This window comes from Bos taurus, chromosome 2 (genome assembly GCF_002263795.3).
Source record: "Bos taurus isolate L1 Dominette 01449 registration number 42190680 breed Hereford chromosome 2, ARS-UCD2.0, whole genome shotgun sequence".
NCBI lineage: Eukaryota > Metazoa > Chordata > Mammalia > Artiodactyla > Bovidae > Bos > Bos taurus.
Genome location: NC_037329.1, coordinates 65,434,981 through 65,456,421, shown reverse-complemented (window position 1 = coordinate 65,456,421; position 21,441 = coordinate 65,434,981). Strand labels below are relative to the sequence as shown.

General features: G+C 42.3%; 1 long non-coding RNA gene across 5 annotated transcripts in view; it reads left to right on the top strand.

Moving 5' to 3' along the window:
- LOC100847374 (uncharacterized) overlaps positions 1-21,441 on the top strand; it is a 115,531-nt gene that overhangs the window by 69,006 nt on the left and 25,084 nt on the right. For 3 of the 5 annotated variants that reach the window (XR_009491787.1, XR_003030960.2, XR_003030962.2), the window contains 2 exons: positions 1,005-1,227; positions 1,464-1,581. This is a non-coding gene — a long non-coding RNA (uncharacterized lncRNA). The remainder of the gene's footprint in view (positions 1-1,004; positions 1,228-1,463; positions 1,582-21,441) is intronic. The other 2 variants (XR_804914.4, XR_009491784.1) reach the window with 1 other exon arrangement.

Sequence of the window (21,441 nt, the reverse complement as noted above, 5' to 3'; positions counted from 1 at the left end):
CAAGCAGATGGAAAGAGAACTGTACTGAACAATTCTCCAAATATAGAGACCATCTACTGGAGAAAGTCAGACAAACATGGCATGTCCAAAAATCTGTTTCCAGTTTAAAGCATATCTTTTCATGGAGTAAGGATGTTCACATGATTCATTTCTTCATTTTTAAAAAAAAAAAACTAAGGTAAAGGGATTAATTTTATTGTATATGAATTAAACTTCAATTAAAAATATAATGAATTTTTAGGAGGTTAATAATGATGACTCATTCATACCATGGAATACTGCTCAGCAATAAATAGAAAGGAAGTATTGATACACGCACAAGTTGGATGAATCATCCAGGCATTGTGCTTATTGAAAAAAGCTTGTCTCAGGAGGTTACATGCTGTAAGATTCCATTTATATGGCTTTCTCAGAGACAAACTGTAAAAAAGAAGATAGTGGTTTTCAGGGACTGGGAGTGAGTGACTATAGAGGGATGGTAGGAGAGAGTCTTTTTTGGAGGGTGGATGATGGGATGGTTCTATATCCTGGCCATGGAGGTAGTTGCAGGAATCTATACATGTGTTAAAATTCATAGAACTTTACCTCAAAGGCAAAAAATCAAAATAGCTATATAATAATATATAAACTAAAAATGTTTTAGGTTAAAACGCACACATACACTTAAATGTGGGGGTTCTTGCAAGAGCTATCTCCAAGCTAGAGTTCATAACTTTAGCATTTAAATTTTGCTTCTATACCAAGAGTCAGCAGGGTTTGGCTCGTGATTTGATATTGCGATCATATTGTCTTATTCAACATGACAACCCTAACCTTCTCCATGATTCTCTTAGAAAGAGTCAGGGAGTATTTAATAATTCCAGAGTCTCATTATTACGGGAACACAGTGGCTACACATTGTAATTTCCCTCTCATGTAAATGCACCAGCCAAGTTGACATTGGTGGATGGTCATGACACACCCTGTAACACAGTTTTATGGTTCGTTGTTACAACACACCTTAGGTGCCAGTATGAAGATGACTCAACAGAAGTAAGGATTCCAGGGCAGTGTCAGATCTGAAAAAGCAATTCCAGTACCAGTTCCTTGTCTCACAGTGGCTTGGCAACTTCACCTCTCTCAAAGTAGAGAGGAAAATCAAGTCAAACAGGCCTTCCTGAAACATGGCGTGAAACACCACATGTCACCTTTGTTCCTGGAGGAGACACTAAACAAGTACTTGTTGAGGTAAACTATTACATATTCTCCCCATTTCTCACCTAAGCAGTTGGAAGTTAACTATCTTCTTGAAGACATGAAAAGAGCAAAACAGCTATCTGGCATTCTTATATTTCCCCTGCTGGTAATTCTCTCATAGCCTACTTATTTTACACATTTCTTCTAGACTTCAACACAAATAGCTCTAGGAAAAGCCACTTGTTATAGGGCAAAATGGGCTGATGGTTCGAATTATCCATCCACAGAAGAAGAAATGATCCTGAAGAGAAAGCTGCATAAAGTATTTCCTGGTTGAAAAGGCTCTGGAATCAGCGTCTAGAATTTGAATCTCAACTCTGAAGTGCATCAGCTGTGTGACCTTAGGTAAGTAACTAAACTTCTCTGGCCTCAGTTTTCTCTCTGTTCATTACAGGTGCTAAAGGAGCCTACTGAACTGGGGGTAAGATTAAATCACATAATGGCCATAATGCGTCTAGAAGGAGGCTTGTGTGTGTGTGTGGTTGCTCAGTTGTATCTGGCTCTGTAACCCCAGGGACTGTAACCCACCAGGCTCCTCTGTCCATAGAATTCTCCAGGCAGAAATACTGGAGTGGGTTGCCATTTCTTCTCCAGGAGATCCTCCTGACCCGGGGATCAAACCTGTGTTTCCTACGTCTCCTGCATTGGCAGGCAGATTCTTTACCAGTGCACCACCTGAGAAGCCCAGTAAATGGCTTAATGCATATTCAGGACCTGTGAACCATTTTCACATGCTAAGTCATTAATGCGACCAGGAAGGGGTGGAACTTTCCAGGAAGGTGTTTAAATTCCTTTTGCTGCCCAGTTCGTCTAATGTGTTTAGGGTGACCTACAACAGGGGCTGCTGCCTGCTTCCCTGTTGGCATGGTGTCCTGTTCCCTCATGTCCTTTTCTGATCTGCCAATCAATCTGGGAATCTAATCATCCCTGAGTTTTTAGTGACTTTGACTTCTCCACTTAGAGAATGATGGTGTAAGTAGTGTACCTTAGGCTGGGAGCAGCTGGGGCCAATCAGCAGTCTTCAGGTAGCACCTCTTACCACACAAGTCAGCCCCAAAGCCTGGGCTATGACCCCTTTGTGAACTGGCCACCACCTTGCGCTCCCTTCTCATGGTCCAGGGTCCTTCTACACATTGATGATACTCATCTTTCTGCTTCCCTTCCTTTTCTCTCCTTCCCTCCCAGACCAGAGTGGAATCAGTTCAGTCGTTCAGTCATGTCCGACCTTTGCGACCCCATGAACTGCAGCATGCCAGGCCTCCCTGTCCATCACCAACTCTCAGAGTCCACCCAAACCCAATCCAACCATCTCATCTTCTGTCATCCCCTTCTCCTCCTGCCCTCAATCTTTCCCAGCATCAGGGTCTTTTCCAATGAGTCAGCTCTTCGCATGAGGTGGCCAAAGTATTGGAGTTTCAGCCTCAGTATCAGTCCTTCCAGTGAACACCCAGGACTGATCTCCTTTAGGATGGACTGGTTGGATCTCCTTGCAGTCCAAGGGACTCTCCAACACCACAGTTCAAAAGCATCAATTCTTTGGCCCTCAGCTTTCTTTATAGTCCAACTCTCACATCCATACATGACCACTGGAAAAACCATAGCCTTGACTAGATGGACCCGTGTTGGCAAAGTAATGTCTCTGCTTTTTAATATGCTATCTAGGTTGGTCATAACTTTCCTTCCAAGGAGTAAGTGTCTTTTAATTTCATGGCTGCGGTCACCATCTGCAGTGATTTTGGAGCCCAGAAAAATTAAGTCTGACACTGTTTCCACTGTTTCCCCATCTATTTGCCATGAAGTGACGGGACCGGATACCATGATCTTAGTTTTCTGGATGTTGAGCTTTAAGCCAACTTTTTCACTCTCCTCTTTGACTTTCATCAAGAGGCTTTTCAGTTCCTCTTCACTTTCTGCCATAAGGGTGGTGTCATCTGCATATCTGAGGTTATTGATATTTCTCCTGGCAATCTTGATTCCAGCTTGTGCTTCTTCCAGCCTGTGCTTCTTCCAGCCCAGTGTTTCTCATGATATACTCTGCATATAAGTTAAATAAGCAGGGTGACAATATACAGAACTTGACGAACTCCTTTTCTTATTTGGAACCAGTCTGTTGTTCCATGTCCAGTTCTAACTGTTGCTTCCTGATCTGCATACAGATTTCTCAAGAGGCAGGTCAGGTGGTCTGGTATTCCCATCTCTTGAAGAATTTTCCACAGTTTATTGTGATCCACACAGTCAAAAGCTTTGGCATAGTCAATAAAGCAGAAATAGATGTTTTTCTGGAACTCTCTTGCTTTTTCCATGATCCAGCAGATGTTGGCAATTTGATCTCTGCTTCCTCTGCCTTTTCTAAAACTTGAACTTCAGCTTGAACATCTGGAAGTTTACGGTTCATGTATTGCTGAAGCCTGGCTTGGAGAATTTTAAGCATTACTAGTATGTGAAATGAGTGCAATTGTGCAGTAGTTTGAACATTCTTTGGCACTGCCTTTCTTTGGGATTGGAATGAAAACTGACCTTTTCCAGTCCTGTGGCCACTGCTGAGTTTTTCAAATTTGCTGGCATATTGAGTGCAGCACTTTCACAGCATCGTCTTTCAGGATTTGAAATAGCTCAGCTGGAATTCCATCACCTCTACTAGCTTTGTTCATAGTGATGCTTCCTAATAATAGAATGGAATAGGGCTCATTAAAGCCTTATAGGGATAGTGCCAATGAAGAACTTTCCAGATCTGGACTTGGTCCAGAGAAGACTCATTAATAAAGATCAACTGGGAACTTCCCTGGCAGTTCAGTGGCTAAGATTTCACCTTCCAATGCAAGGAGTGTGGGGCTCAATGCCTAGTCGGGAAGCTAAGATCCCACATGCCTTGCAACCAAAAAACCAAAATTTAAAACAGAAGCAATGTTGAACAAATTCAATAAGAACTTTAAAAAGGGTCCACATCAAAAAAAAAAAAAACAAGAATCTTAAAAAGATTGACTGTACACTCTGGGAGCCTATAGGTAACTGCTGCTTCCATTGATGTTTACTATTTATTGCTTCCTCATAATCTTTGGGAGAAGGCAATGGCAACCTACTCCAATACTCTTGCCTGAAAAATACCATGAACGGAGAAGCCTGGTAGGCTGCAGTCCATGGTGTCACAAAGAGTCTAACACAACTGAGTGACTTCACTTTCACTTTTCACTTTTATGCATTGGAGAAGGAAATTGCAACCCACTGCAATACTCTTGCCTGGAGAATCCCAGGGACGGCAGAGCTTGGTGGGCTGCTGTCCATGGGGTCACACAGAGTCGGACACGACTGAAGCCACTTAGCAGCAGCAGCAGCAGCGTAATCTTTGAGTGGCTATCTTGCCAATTTAGGAAGGCTGAGGAAAAATTAATTTGCCAACAAAAGTCCTTCTAGTTAAGGCTATGGTTTTTCCAGTAGTCATGTATGGATGTGAGAGTTGGACTGTGAAGAAAGCTGAGTGCTGAAGAATTGATGCTTTTGAACTGTGGTGTTGGAGAAGACTCTTGAGAGTCCCTTGGACTGCAAGGAGATCCAACCAGTCCATTCTGAATGAGATCAGTCCTGGGTGTTCTTAGGAAGGAATGATGCTAAAGCTGAAACTCCAGTATTTTGGCCACCTCATGCGAAGAGTTGACTCATTGGAAAAGACTCTGATGCTGGGAGGGACTGGGGGCAGGAGGAGAAGGGAACAACAGAGGATGAGATGGCTGGATGGCATCACCAACTCGATGGACATGAGTTTGAGTGAACTCCAGGAGTTGATGATGGACAGGGAGGCCTGGCATGCTGCAATTCAGGGGGTCGCAAAGAGCCCAACATGACTGAGTGACTGAACTGAACTGAAGGAAAAATTCCTATAAATGTTATTTTCTACCACATGATATATTTACTATTTGGCTTGAAATTTTGATTTTTGTGTTTCTTATAAAAATATAAATAAAATCACTACTGTTTTCAGGCCAAACACAGATTATTGTACAACAGTCTACTGTGTATAAGAAGAGTATCACACAAGTTGGAAGGGTTAATTCTAGAAGAATTTGACACAACACTATAATAATACAGTATTAATAACGGAACTAGGAATGAAAAAGGAATCCATTAAGTCTTCGGAATCTGTGAATATGCGATGGTACACAGCAAGGGGGAATGAAGGATGCAGATGGAATGAAGATTGCCAAGGGGCTGACTTCAAAGAACTGATATTTTCCTGATTATCTGGTTCAGCTACATGAAATCACAAATCCAGGGAGGCAGGAAAGAAAGTTAGGCAGAAATTTGAAGGAGCTTTACAGGAAACCCTGCTCCTCTTCTCAGCAGATTTCTCCAGCTATTGTTCTATTAGTCTCTCTCCCTTCATTGCTTAACTTATTGAAAGAATTGTCTATGTTCTCTGCCCAGACTTTCCTCACTTCTCATTCATGACTTAATCTATGATGTTTTTGCCTTTACGTTGTATTGAAATTGTGTTTCCCAAGGTCACCAATTACCTCCTTGTAGCTAAATCCAGTGACTATTTTTTGCCTTCTTCTCTTAGAGATCTCTGATAACTCCTCTGTCATAAGATAATTTTACTTATTCTGATTTGTGTGGTTTTACACTTCCCCATTTCTCCTTCAGCCTCTCTGGATGTTCCTCCTGGAGGTCAGTGCTTCCCTTGCCTTTCCCCTAAATAATACTTATGATTGGCCTTCCACTTCTTCTACAGACTATTAAAAATCATCTGCATTCACTATCTCAATGAGAAAGCATATGTTGATGACTCCTAAATATTAAATATCTTCCAGCCCAAAGTTTCCACCTGAGTTTCCAATCTTCATATCCATGTGCCTTCTGAAACCTCCACTTGGTTGTTTCAAAAACAGCTTCATTTTAGACTCTGATACTCCAGTATGGGTGCAAATGGTTTATTTTGGGGGGAGGTGATCTCTGGAGGCCTTCTAAGGGAATGAGACAGGAAAAAAAAGAGAATCAGCAGAGGATGTGTCAACGAACAGCTATTGTGGTTGATACCTGAGGCTTAGTCTCATGGGACCCTCTAAACCCTGGATGGAAGATGCCTCAGAAATGGTGTGTAGAAAAACAAGAAAAATTCCCTTGCAGTCCAGTGGTTAGGACTCCGAGGGCCCAAGTTCCATCTCTGATGGGGGAACCGAGATCACAAAAGCTGTGCGGTGGAGGCAAAAGGAGAAAGATAGCTAAGATTGTGATTCATCAGTTCCTGTACCACACTGTGGTTGGTCACTCTTGGGACATCAACTCCCTGAAACTTTGTAGCTGACTACATGTGCCCTGAAGCAAAACTCACTTTAGTGAGCAAGGAATGACCACAGGCAGAGAGATGCAGATGCTTTCTTCACATACAGGAACTTATTGTTCAGTCCCTAAGTCATGTCTAACTGTTTGTGACCCTGTGGATGTCAGGCTTTCCTTTCCTACACTATCTCCCAGAATTTGCTCAAATTCATGTCTTTGAATAGTAGGCTTCAGGGACATGACTAGGTCATTGCCAGTGTCCACTACACACCTCAAGTCAACCTGTCCCAAACTGAATTCCAGATCTTAGATTCAAATCTTAGACTCAAATCTTAGACTCAGATCTTCCTTCTGGGTCCCCCATTTCAATAGATGACCTGACTATCAACCTAGTGTCCAAGCCAGAGACTTGAGCAATCTCAGTAGCAGGCTAAAGTCCCCCCTCTCCTTTCCTACACCATCCACATATCATGTCCTGTCAATTCTACTTTCTAGAATTTTCTCGAATCTGCCCTCTTGTACATTCCACAGCCAATACATGATCTCAGAGGACCATTGTCTCTTTCTTGGATAGCTACATAGATCCTGCTTTGGAGTTTTAATCTCCTATCTCCAGACTTTGTCTTTCTCAATCTGTTTTCAACATAGCAACCAGAGTGGCCTCCAGAAACAAATTCAATCATGCCACTTTCCTGCTAAAAATTATTCAATGACTATTTCCATAAAGGTAGAGGTCATACTTTGTAACATGGTTTGCTAGACTTTCCGTGATATTGCATTTGTTTACCCCTTTAACCTCAAGCCACATCCCTTTCCTGTTCATTTATTCCCTAAAAAACACAGAAACAAAAACATTTCTCTCCTTCACCCCTGCATGTAACTTTATATTCTCAGTGCTGTCAAATATGCCATATGCTCTCCAGCCCCTGGGACTTTGCTCATTCCGTCATCCATTCCGTCGTCATCCAACGACATTAAGTCCTGTCGTTCCTGAGATCACAATTCCAGGTTGATTCTTTTAGGAAGTATTCCCTGATTTCCTCCAGTGTAAGATTAGTTAGGGTTTCCTGGGTAGCTCAGCTGGTAAAGAATCCACCTGCAATGCAGGAGACCCCGATTTGATTCCTGTGTTGGGAATTTCCCCTGGAGAAAGGATAGGCTACCCGGTCCAGTATTTTTGGGCTTCCGTGGTGGTAAAGAATGGTAAAGAATCTGTCTACAATGCCGGAGACCTGGGTTCGATCCCTGAGTTGGGAAGATTCCCCTGGAGAAGGGCATGGCAACCCATTCTAGTATTCTTGCCTGGAGAATCCCCAGGGACAGAAGAACCTGGTAGGCTATTGTCCACCAGGGGTCGCAGAGTCAGACATGACTGAGTGACTAAGCACAAACGCACAGAAGCTTAGTACCCTATGTGTCCTCAGTTTGGTATTTCTCACACTGAATTGTAGGCTGTTTACCGGCTAGATTCAGCTCCCTCCTCCAATAACAAAAGCTCTATTAAATAGGTCTTTTAGGTGGATCTAATAGGTAGATTAGGTGTCATCAGCACATTGCACGGTGTGGCACATAGTAGAAAATAATACATATTTGTTGAAAAACATCTCTCCATGCTATGGCAAAGCAATAAATTTGTAAACTTGGCTGGCTGTTGACTCTTTTCCAAATGCCTGAAATCTGAGAGCCAATGCAGTTTTTGTATCTGAATATCACATAGCAAAGAGAGGCCTCTCTTTGAAGTCAGTGGGCCCGAAGAGAGTCTGCTATCAATAGACCTACCTCCCACCTGCTGCTGGAGGAATTTATCACAACTCTGAAGAGTATCCAAGAAGATATGTCTCCCAGAAAATTCAAACCACTGATCTTTCCAGAGCCCCTCCTTTTAGGAACCCAGTACAAAATCAGTCTATTCATCTTTCTGGTAATGATTTTTTTCCCTCCTCAAAGCACTCAATTCACTTTCCATCACTGGCATGTAATCCAGAAATAATAGAGGTCAGTCTAGTACAACTCATTTCCAAAAAGGGAAAGTGCCAACACCCCGAAAGAAAAGCTCTGAATTAAGTATTCCCGAAAATAAATCAGAGGATATGAAAAGACCTATTCAGCAGATCATACCTTTTTTTTATTGTTTATTATAAACATATCCCCCAATAGAAAGAGTTAGATTTGAAAACAGCGTTCTGGGACAGTCTTTATAATTATATCGTGGGTTTCAAATCTGAACATTTCTTCTTATTCTGTTTTCTAATAAAATTCTACTCAGGGATGCTAATATTTAAGCCATTTTTAAAACCCCTAAACTCCCACTTTGTGGTGTGTATAGTCAAAAACAATGACCAGAGACCCTGTGAACAAGTAACATAAGTGAGAAATAAACCTTTGTTATTTTAGCCACAGGTTGGAAGGCTTTTATGTGTGTGTGATTTCTTTAATTACTTTTTTATTGGCTGCTCTGGGTCTCTGTTGGCACCTGCGGGCTTAGTTGCCCCATGGCATGTGGGATCTTAGTTCCCCAAGCAGGGATCAAACCCGCGTTCCCTGCAAGTTAGATTCTTAACCACTGGGCCACCAGGGAAGTTCCTTGAGGGGGGTTTTGTTCCTATAGAAGAAGTGATTATTTCCTTTCAGCCCTCTGAATTCAAACCTCATTGAGAAGTGGACACAGGAATCAGACAGCTGAAAAACAAAATAATCAAAGGGACAGTTTGGAGAATGGATATTAACCAAAATTCGGTCCCCTGATGACTTTCCCTACAGATTGACTAAACTTCAAGTCTCCTCATTACAGCCAGATCCTGACATAGAAAGCTTATGCCATGGATAAATAGAATGAGAGATGCTTGAGGAGAGGTGGGGCAGAGAAGCAACAATGAGGTATAGGGGCTAAGCTGAGCATACTGAATTCCTGCTCCCTATCACCAGGCCGGGAAGGCACCCCTCCAAGGGAAGAATTTCCATCCTTTCCCTTCCTAAGGTGGAAAAACCAACAGTTGAAATAATGGAATGTTGATCCAATTAAGCACAAAAGCTAAAGAAACTCAAAGGGCCTTCTTTCACCTAGTTTTAGACTTCCGTGGTGGTCCAGTGGTAAAGAATCTACCTTCCAATTTCGGGGACATGGGTTTGATCCCTAGTCAGGGAGCTAAGATCCCACATGCTGCAGGGCAGCTATGCCTGCACACCACAACTAGAGAAGCCCATGTACCTCAGTTAGAGAAACCCCTGCACTGTGACAAAGAGCCTGTGCATTGCAGTGAATACCCAGCACAGCTAAATAATAATAGTAAAAAATAAAAATTATAAAACAAAGTTTCACAGTAAGGTAATTTATTATAAATAAATAAAAATTTATTGTAGGTTGTAGATGCTAAATTCATGCAATGTGGACTCTGGAAGATAAGGTGCAAGGCCATCTTTCTTCAGGGAAAGCAGGACCTTGTACTGTTTTGGGTTTCATGGGAAGCTGGGTTAAAAACAAAACAAAACAAAACTCTATCTGGGTAATAATGGGTTGATCTGCGCTCTAAGACCAGCTCTGAGAGAGAAAACGTCCCAACAGACAGCCTGGATTCCTAGTTAGAGGAATGTGAAAGAAAAAGAGACAGTCCTATTATTTTGGCTCAGTATGGAGAAAGGGCTCTGGGTCCGATTAGAGGCACATCAGCCTCAGAGATTGTAGAAGCTCATGATAAAACACATCTTTTACCCAACATTTGCCTTCCTCAGTTGTTACTTCCCTCTTTCACCAAGTGAACAGTGTTTATTCATTTAAATCTGGGATTCGATGGACTTTAGCTTTAAGTTCATAACAAAAAAATAAATTGCTGAGGACAAGGAACACCCAGTTTGAAGCAGGAGGAGAAGCATGATGCAGTGATACCTTGGAAAAAACAACCAGCTTATCCTATGATTGTCATGTGGGATGTATCAGCTGAGTAACAAACGTGTTTGACTTCCAAAGCAACAAAGTGCCTTCAGCCTCTGCCAAGTTGTAAAACATACACACACACCTACAGAGAAAAGTCAAGGTAGTTAGAGGTAGGTAGATAGAAAGAAGGAAGGAAAGAAGGAAGGAAGGGGGAATGTTTCTCTCCCTTTTTTTTCTTTTAACATTCTATAAACTATATAACAAATTGAGTCAATTTGGGTCAAATACCTTTTTTATGTGTCACAACTAAGAAACCACGAGATCATCATGTGAAAAGGAAGAGTCTGGCGTTACATCTGAAATTGTAATTATCTTCTTTGCATGAACATTGGGAAAAGGTTTTCATGTTAGTTTATTTTTGTAAAACATTCTGCTTCAGCTGATCCTAAGACATCTGAATGAAGGACACAGAAGTTAAGGATCTGCCAGGAGAGTAAGCATACATCATTGAGATTGCCATTGAAGCTTTTTCTTTTACATAAAACTTTTCTACTGTTTGTTCATTTCCTTCACAGTTTCTTGTTTACTATATGGAAGCATGACTAAAATTACTGGAAAAGTATTCTTGGGACCTATTTTTCCCTTCTGAGGTTACCCAGTTAGTAGCTGATTATGAATGAATGTTATTTTTTCCCTGGAAAATATAAATAGTTTAGATGGATTAAATAATAATCCTTTAATGTTATATTACCTTATTCTGATATGGCAGATTTCAGTTTAGGTATGGTTTATAAATTTTATTAAATAGATGTTTCAGAGAGCTATGATTAGCTTCCAGGAAATTTTTAGACAAGGACCTATATATGTGCTTGAAAAGTTCCTTCATTAATGAACACCTGTTATCAATAGTTTTAATTTCGGGTCAAAATTTATGATTTGTGGTTTCTGCCTGTCGTCAAGCAGTCTATCTATCCTATAAAGTTTGCTGTGACTTTCCAGCATGGCTCGAATATGTGAGTGAGACAGAATCCCACTGCCAAGATGTATTTTCTGATGGTATTAAATCTGATTTATGGCTTACTGTCTTGGGTTATTTTTAAGCTCCAGTCATTCTTCCACAGTGGGAAAGAGCAGCAGTGAGCCTCAGGACTCCAGAGGAAAAGATATGAGTCTATTTTCTATAGCAAAAGATTATTGTAATAATTTCTGCCCTCTGTAGCTTATTGATCATAAGAACAAATACAGACAGCTGCTCACCATAGGCTATGCTCTATCTGGTTGTCTGAGAATAATTAATTATCCTAATTTTCCTGGCACGGAGAGGGTTACTGGGATGTGGGTCTTTCAGTGTGAAACTGGTAAACTTCTGGGTAAACCAGGACAAGCTAATCAAACCTAGGTAGTTCTATATTCTGAAAGATTGCAATCCCTGATTAAGACTTCAGAGGTCTGACTGACAAAATGGAATTGCAGTGGATCTGTGAATATAGCTCACTAGCTGCAGGTTTGCCTTAAAAGGAGACAGGGAGACCATATCTGTTCCTGGCCCGTAAAGGGTTAGGGCCTCCTCTCAAAAGTACAACTGCTTAACTGCTGCCACACTACTAAGAGATTCCTTCCTGGTATAGACTTCAGCCCTCCAGACCATATGGGGTACCTTTTCCTCTTTAAGGTTTTGACAGGTTTGCTGAAAAACAAAAATAATATTCTCGGCTATTGACTATTTATCAATAGGTAAGAGCTGTCTTTTTTATTTCTTAATGACCTATTGAAACATAGTTCACATACCATATGATTCACTCATTTAAAGAGCACAAATGAATGGCTTTTTAATGTTTTCAGAGAATTTTCCAACCATCTCCACAATCTAGGGGCTTCCTAGGTGGCACTAGTGGTAAAAAAAATCTGCCTGCCAATGCAGGAGACACAAGAGATGTGGGTTCAATCCCTGGGTGGGGAAGATCCTCTGGAGTAGGAAATGGCACCCCACTCCAGTATTCTTGCCTGGAAAAGCCCATGCACAGAGGAACCTGGCAGGCTACTGTCCATTGGGCCACAAAGAGTCTGACATGGCTGAGCAACTGAGCATAGCACAATCCACAATCTAAGATAAGAAAATTTTCATCATTCCGCAAAGTTGCATCATACCTATTAGCAGTTACTTCCTATCCCTCTCTCCCTCCAGCCCTTGACAATGACTAATCTATTTTCTTTTTATTATTTTTTAAATTTATTTTTTGGCCTTGCTGCACCAAAAAAATCTTAGTTTCCCAACCAAGGTCTAACCCTCACCCCCTGCATTGGAAGCTCTTAACAACTGGTCAGTCAGGGAAGTCCCTAACCTGTTTTCTATCTCTATTTTCTGTTTTCTATTTCTATCTCAATTCACCCATTCTGTACATTGCATATAAATGGACTCATACAATATGTGATTTTTTTGAGCCTCACTTCTTTCAATTGGCATAGATTTTCAGTGGTCATTCATATTTTAGTAGTTTATTCCTTTTTGTAGCTGAATAATATTCGATTATATGCATATACCAGGGCTTCCCTGGTGGGTCAATGGTAAAGAGCCTGCCTGCAACGTGGGAGACCCAGGTTCAATCCCTGGGTTGGCAATGCCCTGGAAAAGGAAATGGCAACCCATTCCAGTGTTCTTGCCTGGAGAATTCATGGACAGAGGAGCCTAGTGGATGGTCCATGGGGTAGCAAAGAGCTGGACACAACTGAGTGACCAACAGTTTCACATGTGTATGCCACATTTTTTCCTCCATTCATTCACTGGTGAGTATTCTGGCTGTATCCGTTTTGAGGCTATTATGAATAATGGTACTAATGCACATTCAGGTAAAAATTTTTGTGTGAACTTACTTTTTAATTCTTTTGAGTACATAGTTATGAGATGAATTTCTGGCTTATATCATAACTCCATATTTAAACTTTTGAGGAGCTTTCAGAGTAATTTCCAAAGCGGCTACCCCACTTTAAATTCCTACCAGCAGTGTATGAGTGTTCTAATTTCTCCATATCCTCAGCAAGAGAATGTTATGTTCTCAATTTTTTATTTTACGAATCCTAGAAGGTTTAAATGGAGAAGGAAATGGCAACTCACTCCCGTATTCATGTCTGGAAAATCCCATGGAAGGTTTAAAGTGGTACCTATTTTTGATTTGTGTATCCCTATTGGGCTTCCATGGTGGCTCAGATGGTAAAGAATCTGCCTACAATGCAGGAGACCTGGGTTCTATCCCTGGGTTGGAAAGATCCCCTGGAGGAGGGCATGGGAATCCACTCCAGTATTTGGGATTTCCTCATAGCTCATTTGGTAAAGAATTTGCCTGTGATGCAGGAGACCTGGATTAGATTCCTGGGTGGGAAAAATCACCTGGAGAAGGAAATGGCAACCCACTCCAGTATTCTTGCTGGAGAATCCTACGAACAGAGAAGCCTGGTGAACTACAGTACAAGAGTTGGACATGACTTATCGACTAAACCACTGCTAACCACCACCACCACCAATCACTAATGATTTTGAGAATCCTTTCACATGTTAATTGGTCATTTGTATATCTTCTTTGGAAAAATGTCAATTGGAGCTGTTTTCTATTTGACTAAGTCAAATAGAAACTGGAATTCCAGTTGAGCTATTTCAAATCCTGAAAGATGATGCTGTGAAAGTGCTGCACTCAATATGCCAGCAAATTTGGAAAACTTAGCAGTGGCCACAGGACTAGAAAAGGTCAGTTTTCATTCCAATCCCAAAGAAAGGCAATGCCAAAGAATGCTCAAACTACCACACAATTGCACTCATCTCATATGCTAGTAAAGTAATGCTCAAAATTCTCCAAGCCAGGCTTCAGCAATACATGAACCGTAAACTTCCAGATGTTCAAGCTGTTTTAGAAAAGGCAGAGGAACCAGAGGTCAAATTTCCAACATCCACTGGATCATGGAAAAAGCAAGAGAGTTCCAGAAAAACATCTATTTCTGCTTTATTGACTATGCCAAAGCCTTTGACTGTGTGGATCACAATAAACTGGAAAATTCTGAAGGAGATGGGAATACCAGACCACCTGACCTGCCTCTTGAGAAACCTATATGCAGGTCGGGAAGCAACAGTTAGAACTGGACATGGAACAACAGACTGGTTCCAAATAAGGAAAGGAGTACGTCAAGGCTGTATATTGTCACCCTGCTAATTTAATTTATATGCAGAGTACATCGTGAGAAACGCTGGGCTGGAAGAAGCATAAGCTGGAATCAAGATTGCCAGGAGAAATATCAATAACATCAAATATGCAGATGACACCACCCTATGGCAGAAAGTAAAGAGGAACTCAAAAGCCTCTTGATGAAAGTGAAAGAGGAGAGTGAAAAAATTGGCTTAAAGCTCAACATTCAGAAAACTAAGATCATGGCATCTGGTTCATGGGAAGTGATTGGTTCATGCATCTGGTTCATCTGCATCTGGTTCATGCAGATTGTGATTGCAGCCATGAAATTAAAAGAGGCTTACTCCTTGGAAGGAAAGTTATGACCAACCTAGACAGCATATTAAAAAGCAGAGACATTACTTTGCCAAAAAAAGTCCATCTAGTCAAGGCTATGGTTTTTCCAGTGGTCATGTATGGATGTGAGAGTTGGACTATAAAGAAAGCTGAGCACCGAAGAATTGATGCTTTTGAACTGTGGTGTTGGAGAAGACTCTTGAGAGTCCCTTGGACTGCAAGGAGATCCAACCAGTCCATCCTAAAGGAGATCAGTCCTTGATGTTCACTGGAAGGACTGATGCTGAAGCTGAAACTCCAATGCTTTGGCCACCTCATGCGAAGAGCTGACTCATTGGAAAAGACCCTGATGCTGGGAGGGATTCGGGGCAGGAGGAGAAGGGGACGACAGAGGATGAGATGGTTGGATGGCATCACTGACTCGATGGACATGAGTTTGGGTAAACTCCAAGAGTTGGTGATGGACAGAGAGGCCTGGTGTGCTGTGATTCATGGGGTCGCAAAGAGTCGGACACGACTGAGCAACTAAACTGAACTGACTGAACTGAAGTCAAATAAAAACAAACAAACAAACAAAAATAATTCACATAAAGTGAACTAAGTTTTCAGCTGCAGGGTAGATAGGCTTTTAGGTCTCCTACCATGACCTTTTCTGTCACTTCTGAGAAAAATCAGTGTTCTGACAACAGCATAGTTGTCATGGATCTGATGACCTGTAGAGCCCAGGTGCTCTACGGTGAGGTAATAAGTGTGCAGACTCCTTCACCCAGCAACTCACTCAACTTTTGTGACAGATTAAATTTAGAGTTCTGGGAGAACTGGTAGGATGCCAGTCAAGCTGGTCCTTAATACCTCACTCATCAGTCAGTTCAAGCATGCAATTTTTCTTCCAGTGGCAAGTCAGCAAGAACCTATTGGTGACTTCAGCTATGGATGGACATTAGAAAGCAGGAGAGACTTATTATCCATCATTGCAATGTTACTTGGTTGCATTTGATACTGGCAGGAATAGGGACAACTTTGTCATCTGGGTGAGGCACTGTTTTAAGACCTTCCTGTCCCTCAGCTCTTGTCCCTCAGCAATATTTTAAGATCTTCTTGTCACTCAGCTCTTGTCCCTCAGCTCCTTCTTTTCCCTTGGCAATATTTTAAGACTGTCTTGTCCCTCAGATTTCATTGTTCAGTTCAGTTGGAAAATATTACAGAGTATTTTAAAAGTTTGGATGTGTAGTAAGAAAGTTAAAAAGTCCTAGAATGTTGAGTGGTGGGTGAACCCTATTGCAGAAAACTTTAGGGTGCCTTGAGGTGGCATAGAAGTGGTTCTTTTTTAGTTACTATGTCTGACTCTTTTGTGACCCTATGGACTGTAGCTTGCCAGACTCCTCTGTCCCTGGGATTTCCCAGGCAAGAATACTGGAGTGGGTTGCTATTTCTTTCTCCAGGTGATCTTCCTGACCCAGGGATCAAACTCACATCTACATTGGCGGGTGGATTCTTTATCACTGAGCCACCAGGGAAGCCTGGCATAAAAAGTATCAGGGCTCATTTCAAAGGAAACAGAATGTAGGGAATTGTGTCCATTGTTGATTCTGTCACTCACCCAGATTGCAGACCAATAAAGGTCTTGTCAGGTAATCTTTACTATTCCACTGTAACTCAGAAAAAGGGTAGAATAGAAAGAAAATGCTTTTAGAGGGAGGGATATTATAGCCCTCAGATATTTATAGCTGCTTTATTTGTAATTGTGAAAACTTGGAACAACCAAGATGACCCTTCATTGTAGGTGAATAAATAAGTAACTGTGATGCACCCAGACCATAGTGTATAATTCAGTGCTGAAAAGAAATGGACAATCAAGCCATGAAAAGGCATAGAGGAACTGTAAACTTACTAAGTGAAAGGAAAGAAGCCAATCCGAAAAGGTTACATACTATATGATTCCAACAATATGTCATTCTGGAAAAGGCAAAGCTATGATGAAAGTAAAATGAGTATTTATTGCCAGGAGTAGAAGGAACAAATAGAGCAGTGGACTTCAGGGCAGTGAAACTACCGGCTTTGATACCATAGTGGTAGATACCTGTCATCAGTTTGCTCAGACATGTAGAATGTACACCAAGATTGAACCTGAAGTTAAGCTATGGACTCTGGGTGATATGTACCACTGATGGGTTGCTGATGGTGGGGGAGGCTACACTCATGTGGGGGTTCAGTTTTGCTATGAACATAAAACTGCTCTAAAAAGACTAAAGTCAAAGCTTTGCCCTTGTAAAGCTGTCAGGAATTTAGCTGAGCTAAGAAAGGAAAAAACTGTTGTAATAGCTTTTTAAAACAAGCCAAAAATCAGAGTGAAGCCTTTAATCACTTCTTGTGATGCTATAAGAAAGTCTAAAACTGGGAAAAGTGCAGGCTCCCTCCAGTTTTATTTCCCCCACAAAATGGCATTCCAGTGAGGGTCAGGTGGATCAGTACAGACCTGGGAGTCTCCTGCAGTTTTATGCAGAAGAGGGGAGGATGGCAAAGTGAGGTGGGGCATGCTAAGGCTGGATAAGTAGGTGGTACTGAGTCAGAGGAAAGAAAAAATTGTCGAGGCTTTCCCACTAAACCCATAAGGAGGTCACATTGGAGGTGCCTGCAGATCTCTGCCCAAGGCCTTAGATAAAGAAACCTAGGAATGAAGCCTCCAGGGTTAGGAGTGAAAGAGCATGACTTCCCCCAGGGGTTCTGAGTCCTTGAGGCTGTGTGGGGAGGGGGAAGCTCCCTCCTCCCAACCCCAGACCTTCCAGCTTAAAGCCTTTGAATTGCCTTTGGTCAGGCCTGAAATGTCACACACAGGTTTTAAATCAGGAGAGGGACCCTTTACTAACATTGTAGACAATAAATAGAATAAGCAAGTAAAATATATGCTGTATTAGATAGTGATAAGTGCTGACAAAAAAAATTAAATAATAAAGCAGGGAGGATGACTCAGGACTCTCTGTCTCTGAGCCTGCCCATGTGTCCACAGGTACTATACTCTTTTTTCCTTCTAATAAATACTTGTTTCACTAAAAAAAAAAGTTTTTTTTAATAAAGCAGGGAGGTAGAGAGGGAGTCAATGAGAATCTGCAGGTAAGTGTGTGACAGCAATTTTGTTTATTTTTTTAATTAATTTTAAAATTTTATTTACTTATTTTTTTGCTGCACTGTGCACAGGCTTAGTTGTCCCATGGCATATGGGATCTTCCCAGACCAGTAGTCAAACCCGTGTCCCCTGCATTGGCAGGCAAGTTCTTAACCACTGGACCACCAGGGAAATCACTTAAAATAATTTTTATGAGAGTAGAGTTGATTTACAATGTTGTGTGAGTTACTGCTATACAGCAAAGTGAATCAGTTATATATATGCAATCTTTTTAATTTTTATTTATTTTAAAAAGTATATATGTTTATTTATTTGTCTGGGTAAATTGTCAGTTGTGACATGTAGGATTTTTCCTTGCAGCGTGCCGGCTTCTCTACGTGTGGCACTGCTGCTACCGCTAAGTCACTTCAGTCGTGTCTGACTCTGTGCGACCCCATAGACGGCAGCCCACCGGGCTCCCCCGTCCCTGGGATTGGAGGGCTCTAAATTCCCCGGGCTCAGTAGTTGAGGTGCAGAGCTTAGTTGCGCCGAGGCATGTGGGCTCTTAGTTCCCTGACCAGGGATCAAACCCACATCCCCTGCATTGGAAGACGGATTCTTAATCACTGGACCACCAGGAAAGCGCCAGTCCACTCTTTTTTAGATACTGTTCCCACATAGGTCATTAGAGTGTTGAGTAGAGTTTCCTGTGCTATACAGTAAGTTCTTATTAGTTATTTATTTTATATATCAGTTCAGTTCAGTCGTTCAGTCGTGTCCGACTCTTTGTGACCCCATGAATCACAGCACACCAGGCCTCCCTGTCCATCACCAACTCCCGGAGTTCACTCAGACTCACATCCATTGACTCAGTGATGCCATCCAGCCATCTCATCCTCTGTCGTCCCCTTCTCCTCCTGCCCCCAATCTCTCCCAGCATCAGAGTCTTTTCCAATGAGTCAACTCTTCGCATGAGGTGGCCAAAGTACTGGAGTTTCAGCTTTAGCATCATTCCTTCCAAAGAAATCCCAGGGCTGATCTCCTTCAGAATGGACTTATTTGATCTCCTTGGAGTCCAAGGGACTCTCAAGAGTCTTCTCCAACACCACAGTTCAAAAGCATCAATTCTTCAGCGCTCAGCTTTCTTCACAGTCCAACTCTCACATCCATACATGACTACTGGAAAACCCATAGCCTTGACTAGACAGACCTTTGTTGGCAAAGTTATGTCTCTGCTTTTCAATATGCTGTCTAGGTTGGTCATAACTTTTCTTTCAAGGAGTAAGCGTCTTTTAATTTCATGGCTGCACTCACCATCTGCAGTGATTTTGGAGCCCCAAAAAATAAAGTCTGCCACTGTTTCCACTGTTTCCCCATCCATTTCCCATGAAGTGATGGGACCAGATGCCATGATCTTCGTCTTCTGAATGTTGAGCTTTAAGCCAACTTTTTCACTCTCCACTTTCACGTTCATCAAGAGGCTTTTGAGTTCCTCTTCACTTTCTGCCATAACGGTGGTGTCATCTGCATGTCTGAGGTTATTGATATTTCTCCCGGCAATCTTGATTCCAGCTTGTGTTTCTTCCAGTCCAGCGCTTCTCATGATGTACTCTGCATAGAAGTTAAATAAGCAGGGTGACAATATACAGCCTTGACGTACTCCTTTTCCTATTTGGAACCAGTCTGTTGTTCCATGTCCAGTCCTAACTGTTGCTTCCTGACCTGCATATAGGTTTCTCAAGAGGCAGGTCAGGTGGTCTGGTATTCCCATCTCCTTCAGAATTTTCCAGTTTATTGTGATCCACACAGTCAAAGGCTTTGGCATAGTCAATAAAGCAGAAATAGATGTTTTTCTGGAACTCTCTTGCTTTTTTGATGATCCAGTGGATGTTGGCAATTTGATCTCTGGTTCCTCCGCCTTTTCTAAAACCAGCTTGAACATCTGGAAGTTCACAGTTCATTGTATTACGAAAGCCTGGCTTGGACAATTTTGAGTATTACTTTACTAGCGTGTGAGATGAGTGCAATTGTGCGGTAGTTTGAGCATTCTTCATAGTAGGTTATAAAAATGAAAATTAAGAAGTAATAGCGGACTTAAAAATAAAAAAAAATTTTAATTAAAAAAATGGTAATAGTAAAAATATATCTAGGAATTTCTCTCGAGCTGTTGCACGCAGTGTGGGGTCAGTTCAGTTTCAGATAGTTCCTTGTTCCAGCTTATACTTCTGAAGATGTATAGGCCCCTTCCAAGGTAGTTGATGCTAACTACTGGGTTTTAATCTGTTGCACCTGTCATTTCCAAAGCGGTTCCCTCTGTTTATTTTGGCTTCTTCTGTTTGCAAGTCTCTTCAGTGTCTAATTTCTGCCCTGACACAAAGGGTTGAAAGTGGTCACTTATTTAGGCTCACTTGTTCAGTTGTGCTGTGGGGAGGAAGGAAAACTGCAAACAAATATCACTGGCGTGTGTGGGGAGTGCTTGCAGTGTCTTGGCCACACTGGGTTTGCCCCTGCTGTACACTGCTCAGGCTCCAGGTTGCTCTGCAGGGGAACTGTCTAAAGCAGGCCCTGGGTTGCGTGCACTTCCCGGGTCTAATCTGCTCAGGTTGAGGTTCTTGGGTACTCCACAAAGGCACAGACTCCGTGGGTCCTGCGTTTTGTGCCCTTTCCAGGTCCGAGCAGCTCAGGTGACCAGGTGCTTAGCAAGCACACACTCCCCAGGTGCGGTGCGTCTTATCACCTCCCCCATCCCAGCCACTTACTTTCCTGGGTGCACAGCGGGAGTGCCATCTCAGGTGTGCAGTGTGTCTCTCTGGGGAGCTGATCTCTGGCTACGACCCTCCCAGCGGGTGTCAACTGTCCAGGACCCAGTAAGACTTGGTTAGCAACTAGGAGCCTGCTCGCAGTTTGGTAGAGGATGCCCTCTCTGGGACCGAGATTGCCCCTTTCTGGCTCTGGCTGCCTCCCTGCCTCCGGCGGGGGATGGCCAGTCCGCAACGGGTTATCTCTCCTTTGGTATTCGCTCAGTCCTTTGTTCTGTGAGCAGGCCTGGCAGTGCCTTAGGTTAGGGCTTTTCGAGGGAAAGTTCTCTCTCTCTTTTCTCTCTCTCTCTCTCTGGTTATCCCACAGTTTGGGTTGCTATCCCACGTTAGCTCCCTCAGATTGCCCTCACGGCATTCAGGCCCGGTCCTTACCCTAAGCAATGCAGCTCCTGCCTCCCTGTTTAGCCCCCGCTTGCTGGTGGCAGACCCGAGCATCTGGGCTACTTCTCCGCTGGGAGTTGCCGTTAGGCATGTGGGTTTTGTTTATTTATTTATCCTCCCGGTTATGTTGAGGTTCCAACACTGAGGTTCCACTCTGAGATTCCAACACTCCCCACAGATCCACCAGTGAGAGGGTTTCCTCGTGTTTGGAAACTTCTCTTTTACAACTCCCTCATGGGATGGGTCTCC